The 7962-nt window shown below is 31.7% G+C and overlaps 1 pseudogene; it reads left to right on the top strand.

Annotated features, from left to right (window-relative positions):
- Positions 1-202: 202 nt before the first annotated feature.
- On the top strand, positions 203-1547 carry LOC106321136 (annotated as a pseudogene).
- Positions 1548-7962: the final 6415 nt, after the last annotated feature.

Genomic DNA, 7962 nt, shown 5'->3' with positions numbered 1-7962 from the left:
ATACTCGTTAAAGATTTTCTGAAAGACCTCAATTTTAAAAATATGTGTTTAGGGTCCATCAATTTCAAAGGAACGCTTGGACTTTTTAAAAAGAAATTGTAAGACCATGTTTATTGGCAGCTCTTAGTATGGTTCTTAGGTAAATTTAGATTAAAATTAAATGAAAAACAGAAATTAAGCTAAGGGGCGTTGCTTAATTAAGAGAGCGAAGAGCCCGTTTCTTAGTGCCACCTGTCTGGAGTTCATAGGAGAGAGGAGAGGTGGTGGTCTCGGATTCGTCTTTTCTCCGCTCGGGGTCCGTCGCAGTTTTGGAACAAAGTGTTCGCTCGCCGCACAGCGAGCCAAGCGGAACCTGATGGATCTCATCTCCTACCAGGACCGAGGCCTGAGAACACCCAGAAAGACGCCGTGAAGCGAGACGCGATCGTGAATGCCATCGAGGCCATGGCGGTGATCGGGGGAAGCTGTGATCGAGGGAAGCTCTGTCACCACAGGAGATTCGCTGTCTGCCATGTGGAGTCTACTGTGGACGACGGAGAAAGAACAGTTGTTCATCATAGAGAAGGCGGGAATTGTCGGCACACGCGCAGGAGAGGTACTGCAGGTGATCGATGTGAGGAAAGGGACGCTCAACAACGTCATCACTTTCCCGCCCGTAATTGATCCATCTCAGTCTACAACTCTTTCCACATCTCTGCAAACCTGTACCAGACTCAAGACTTTTAGTTACAAAAAGGTAGTTTTTTTTTTCTCTTGGATTAAGGAATGTTACCAGCGAGTTTAGGGACAGAGCTCCAGCAGCCATGGCCATGATGGTTGATGTGATTGAGAAGGTTCTCGTCTTCTTCAGGAGACCAAAGCCCTTTTCTCAGCTTTTGTTTGTAACAGCAAGAATGTCTCCCCATTTAGTTTATTAAAAGCTGCAATGCTGTGTAAAGGAACAATGAAAGAGAAGAAAGCCTTGTTTTTTCTTTATATGAACTTTTAAGGGGAAGAATGGTGGAGAAAATAAAGTAACAGAGCTCCAAAGAGAGATAGTATTAATAGGACTAAGAAAAGTGACTTTCTTCTTCAGAATAGTTTGTTGAATTTTATGTTCTCTTTCTCTAGAAGTTCTGAGCCAAAAAAGTGTATATTATTAAGCTTTTGTAAAAGCAATGTGATTGGTTCACGTCGGATTGACTTAGCAATGTGATCAATCACTAGTGCCGTGTTGAGAGGAAGCAATTGGGAGATCCCACTGCCACCATTTGGCAAGGGCTGGTGAGTTCTTCTTCTTCTTCTTAGTCTGCAGGTTGTTTTGAGACTAGAGAATTTGGTTTTGGTTGCAGGTTTGAAAATGTGTATATGGATGGTGATATCAGAGTGGTCAAGGACATCAGAGGGGACTACTTAGTTGTTGATTGTGCTCCTTTTAACTGGAAAGAATGATCCATACAGCAATAGTCTTGTTACTCAACAATGTATCTCCTCCTTGTTATCTTTGTTTTGTACATCAGCTACAAGTACACTTCTCTATTTTTAATGCCAAATGTAGACATTAATGTGAGTAGGATTTGAAAAAGTATCAAAAGTTCATATATACTTTTGTAACAACAATCATGATTCTTAAGAGCCTTTTATTAAAGAACTACCAATCTACTCTATTAAAATAGAGTCTTAAGTTTATCTACCATTGAAGTTGTCATTTAAGTTTTGGACTGTTTCAAGTTTGTTAGTGTGTTACATAATTTATGGACCATATCCTGTTAGTTACAATTAATTATACAATCAAATTAAAACCAGATAACTTAAATTAAACCAACAATCTACTATATTATAACAAACCAAACAAATTATGTTCTATTGAATTATGTTCTATCTACTCTATTAAACTATACCGATTGTATACTGTATATACAATTATATTAGCAATTCAATAACTCTCACTTGGACCTCTTTTACTATATATTAAACTTTGCTCTAAGTTGATTTATCACTTTCTCTTATCAACATCATATAATCAGACACCGAACATGTATATGTTTGGTTCCTCTTTGCTTCTATAATAGATTAGATATGAATATATGATAACTCTTTTTACACCTCATTTTGTATATATGTTACTTGGCTCTAAGTTGATTGATTATGTATTAGACTTAGAGATACATGTCATTATGAACACAATATGTTATTATATAAACTTCAATAATATAATTTCAAAAGTGCCAAAATATGATATCTATTTATAAAAATTTAATTTTTTTTTTTAAAATAGAGTAGAAGTTAGGAATTATATGTATTATCTATTTAAATAATATTTGTAACTACTAATTTCGAAAATATAATCCTTATCTACAAGAATCTTAACAAGATATTATTCATACTAACTTGACTTGCACACCAAATAATCGATAAAAACTTCATACAATTTATTTATTACGAGATTCTCTCATATTTGAAAGTTTATATTTTTAAAATAAATTAAACAATCACATTAATCATATAATAAAAAATTAGATTTTTTCTTATATGTTATATTTTGAATTTTTTAAAACGTCTATAAATTACTAAATCTCGGTCGATACAACAGAGATTTATTTTGAAGCTATTAAAATCACCTAGCAAGAATATGGATGCACAACAAATTTTGTTTTGTAACCCTTACCCCCTTTCTCTTCGTCACAACACCGACAATAAATAATTTGGAAGTGCCGATTAAAAATCTGAAATGGTAATGTTTTCTTTAGTTCAGTCCATTGTTTTCCTTAACTAAAGGGACCACATACATAGAAGAATGTATTTTGGCCTAAAAAGGATTGCATACCCAAAATCAATACGAATCATCATCAATTTCGTTTAAAATTTTGTTATAATAAAAAATATAGGTTTGGACAAAAAATCTGAATCCAAAAAATCGAACCAAATATAATCCGAAAAGGTAGTAATGAACTTTAACCAAAATTGGTTAGATACCCGAACGGGTTCAAAATTTTGGTATCTAGAGAACCAAAATAGAACCGGATCCGAAACAAAATATTTCGGGTATCCGAATATATTCGAACCATATTTATATACTTAAATATATTAATTATTTTTAAATTTAATATCCAAAGAGTATACAAAATATATAAGATGTTCTTAAGTTGTCCAAAATACTTCAAAATATATAGAAATAGTTAAAAGTACATGTTTAAAATAGTTAAAGGATACTCAAAATACCAAAATTACTTAAACTATCTATTTATTTCTTATCCAAATATTAAAGGTAAACCAAATTTTATTTTAAGTTTAAGTATTTTGGCATACATTATTCAAATTTATATGTTATATATTATTTGTATTTTTAGATTTTGAGAAATTTAAAGTATATATAATTTTTTTTTTAAATTAAATGAGTTATCCGAATCCAAACTCAAACCAAACCCGCAAAGATTCGAATTAAATCGAACTCGCAAAGATCCGAATTAAATCGAACTCGTAAAGATCGGAACAAACTGAACCGAGCCAAATCGAACCGAACCAAATGGTACCCGAGTGCCTACTCCTAAGATTCAAATCTAAAAAAAAGTTATTGATAGCAAAATATACTATTTATAATATATAAATACAACGTATTTAAAAAAAATCACTGCGCGGATTATCATCTAGTAAACCATTATAATTAAGTGTCTCTTAACAAAATTTCTTATTTCACTATTAAGAGTTAAAAATTCACTAAGAAACGTTTTACCAATAAACGTGCTCTGCTTTTCTTTTTCTTTTTCTTTTTCTTTTATGTGGTTCTAATAATTATAGGTGGCTGTCTGAGCTTCCTACTTGAAGCAATTCGATCGGACGATGGGGCATGCATGATTTAATAATATTTTTGTTGTATTCAGTTTCAGTTGGCTTGCTTTTATCCTTTCAGGAATTAAATAAATTATGATAAATGATTATGTTACATTTAGATTCTTAACTTCGTTTTGATTATTGCTGTTTGTGTGAAACATTAAATCCTAAATAGTTGAGTAAAATAAAATTACGAATTTGCTACACATAATGCTAAAATTACTAATCAGCAATTCAACTCTCGCTACTTCAATCAACCGAACTTTATAAACACTAAAATCAAGAAACAACATACATAGTTATAGAGAAAAACGAAAAGACAAGATTTGCCAATGTTGCTAACATACATGTTATTCACGTATCCTCAGCCTCTCATGGCCTTGCAAAGACTCCCCTAATATTTTTTTTTTGAGAGAGGACTCCCCTAATATTTGCCAAAACGCTCATGCAATTAATTCCCAAATTATAATAATGGTGATAAGTATACGAATCTTTTAATTTGACAAAACGTTAATATTAAAACGAAATGCAAAATTTCGAGCAGTTTCCATAATGGCATAAACCAAATATATTTTTTATCTCGATTCTAAGACATCATTTTCAATGATAATTAATAGACTAAATTAAATTATTACTTTATATATGTTTTGTGGATGTCGTGGAATGGTTGATTCTATTAACTCCACAGATTTTTTTTACCATTTACTATAAATGAAATGGTCATTCTACCAATCCCACAGTTAATTAAATAAAAATAAAATACAATAAAAATTATTCCATAACAAATTTGTTCATAAAAGAATTAAATAATTTTTTTGCAGTACTTCTTTTCTATCATTTTTTTCTGTTCAATTAGTTCCATTTTAATTTACCACAGTATACGTTCTGTCATATAAAAGTGAGCAATTTTTGTTTTAGGCAAAATTTCGTAAATATACATCAACTAAACTTAAACTTTTTTACTATCCAATTTAACTCCTCATCTTATTATTTTTTGAAAACTTTGCTCAACTGGGTCAGAAAAGAGAGGTCTCGTCCCTATAAAACTTTATCTTCGGAAAATGTCCTAATACTATTTTCATTTTAGTTAATAAGTACAGTTTTACACAGATTTATTAATATTTAGTCAGTAATTAATTATATTATAGATTAAGAAAAGAGGAAAAAAGAAATCTCAAAGCCGTAGCCGTCTTTCTCCTCCCGTCTCTAGGTCGTGATCTCGGTCAAGTTCCCTTTTATCTTATGGTTTCGTTACTAGTTCATTTTAGATTTCGAATTTCTCTAGTACTGGCTGGTTATGTTTCCTGAGAGTGTAAGTCAGTTTCTTGGGTATTGAATTGGTGCATTGGTTGATGTTCATAGAGCTATATAATGGTAAAGGGATTATCTAGCTCTGCTCAGCATATTGAGATTTATGCTCTTCACCAAAGCAATGAATTAACATATCTGCTTCAGAAGATTGTAACCATGGCGTCGTACACGTTATTAGTTGTCTTCGTTTTCATCTTCTAAAGATGATCCTAATAAAAGAGAAGATTCCAAAGTATAATCATTTTAAGAAAGAGAGTTAGAGAACAACATGGTCTTAAGCTAACGAGCTGCATCATAATCATCCTTAACTGATCTAACTTCTACATTAACATCTAATTAATATCTTGCAATATTTAATACAATATCAACGAATTTCTTATGAAAATCTTCGCCATCATAAGCCGCATTGAATGTTAGAGGAGCCAATATATGAGCATATGATTTCTGAGGAGGCCATGTTGCAGCTAGCGTAAGGGACAAGGCAAAGATTCAATCAACACGAGATTGTTTCTTCGACGTCTTATGATTTCAAGCTTTACAAAGATTGTAATCAAAAGGCTATTTGCAGAGAAGTAAGTCTCAAAACTTATATTATAAAAACCAAGTATTACATACGTTCTCTTTATATAACCCTAAAGATAACACCAAATAAGAAAATTAACTTAAACGTAAATAGGAAAACTAACTTAAGGATTATCAGTAATTAAAAGAAAACCTAGATCATAAAAAGGAAATCCTAGTAATCGATGTACTTGCTACATCAGGCCATGTGTTTTGGGTATGAGCCATAGACCATAGGTATGGGATTCAAGCCTTGACCATAGAGATTTTCGAATGACAATAGGAGTTTCGTGCATGTTCTGTTTTTGCCTCTTCTTTATAATTGATTTAGAGTGTCTCTATAAGTGCAATGTTTATGGACACACCAGTTGTCTTCGTAAGTATCAAATTTTTATGTAAGCAATTTAAACATTTATAATATTTGTTTAATCAGTTTTCAACTACTTAAAAACATTTATATATTTGTTAACACCATAACAATCACCACTGCAAGATTTTTAAGGTATCCGAAATCACGTCTCTCAGTCGCCTGATATGCCAGCAACTCACTCAACATGACTAAAGAACACTCATCCTTGGATTTCTCTTTTCTATAAAGTCGGGTCCATGTGTTACGCCATCACCGTTGACCCTTAGACCCTTTTATAGGGTTCTCAATGTTTTCTTAATGTCTTATCCTGCAGAATTTTAGAAGATCCCGAATAAGGACAATTTCGTTTTTTGTTCTCTATCAAAACTCTTCAAAGAATAGAGATGAGACGTATCTTTTGTTAGTTAGATCTAAATATGTTGTCCTACTCCCTCTGAGGTGATGGAGTAGAAAAATGTGTATAAATGAGGTGAAGACATTGAATTAGAGATTAGATCAAGTTAGAGCGATGTCATTTTTATTAAAGCTAAAGGAAGTAATTATTTTATTGAAAGAACCCTAAATGTTCATATTACAAGTGAAGCTAAACGGTCCATTTACCACCCATCTACAATCTTGACTTTAAAAATCGAAGATATTTAAGTCCAATTTATTGATTTGATCCATCGTTTTTGAGTGTCATGTGAAAAGGTTTACTCACAAGCGTCAACCTAATTTTATTTTTTGAGAAATTAATCATAATGACTCTAATCATACCTAATATTACTCAACTAACTCTTAAATTTTAGTAATAATTACTAGCATAACACATATAAGTTATAAAAACAAAGCGAATGTATTATTAGGAATATAATTTTAAATCCCAATCTAGTTTTCAGTAATCACTTCTTTGCCATTAAGGTAACTAGGAATCGTTACCGCGCCGAGGCGTGGGGTTTTTGCATTTTAATATATTTTTGTCTCTTGCTTACTAATCTAGCATTCAGTTTTTCAATGCATTTTATCTTCACCATCTCCTCTTGTCTTGTTTGCATTTGTTTTCACGTTCTGTCATTTGATTTGTCTTAGTTTTGGCTTGTGTAATAACTTAACCCTGCTCATTCTTCTTTCGTTATTTATTGATTGATATTTTTATCTCGCTTAGCTCTGTGTTGCCACTAATTTTCTCGAATCATTTTTCATCATCTGCTTCGTATTCTTTTCATATTCATTAACTATTGTCTCCAATCTCTTTAAATCCTAAAAATCCTACATGTTCTTTTGTTTATTAAATCACATATTAAATATTGTTGAAACTGTTTATTTATTCTAATAAATCCTTACGATTATAACTAAGATGATATGGATAAAAGACTGATTATAATTTAGTTGAAATTAAAGCCTAAAGTAGAAGTTATTAAACTTGCAATCCTTTTTTTTGTCATCCAAGATAACTTTAGTCAAATCAATTATATTGATTTAGAAAACCCATAAGCTATTTCAATCCCAAACAACAAAAAAACAGGCGCATTTGTTATTGACCCTGCGGCGGGTTTCCTTTACTATAAACATAATTTCTTGTCACAACTGTTAATAAACCCAAATATGTTTACAAAAGCTACTCATATAAGAGTTTCATACTCATTTCTCTTTCTCTAGTCATCTCCTATATTAGTAGCTATCATAATACAATCATCAAACAAATGATATATCTCTTGGTTCCATATAGAATATGCAAAATGACTGTTTTCTGCAGACTTCATGATCACTGAGTATTATAAATATCAAACTCTGTCTATGGTCTATTTATATGTTGAGGAAATGCCTCGAAATGTAGCTTCCAAATAATGATTTTCAGTTCAACACATTGCATGTTAACCTGCACAATGAGATCAGCGGATCTGCAGATACCGCTACATGTCGAGTCGAAC

The sequence above is a fragment of the Brassica oleracea genome, unplaced genomic scaffold (assembly GCF_000695525.1).
Source record: "Brassica oleracea var. oleracea cultivar TO1000 unplaced genomic scaffold, BOL UnpScaffold01255, whole genome shotgun sequence".
In the NCBI taxonomy this organism is placed as follows: domain Eukaryota; kingdom Viridiplantae; phylum Streptophyta; class Magnoliopsida; order Brassicales; family Brassicaceae; genus Brassica; species Brassica oleracea.
This window is presented reverse-complemented; position numbering and strand designations above follow the sequence as displayed.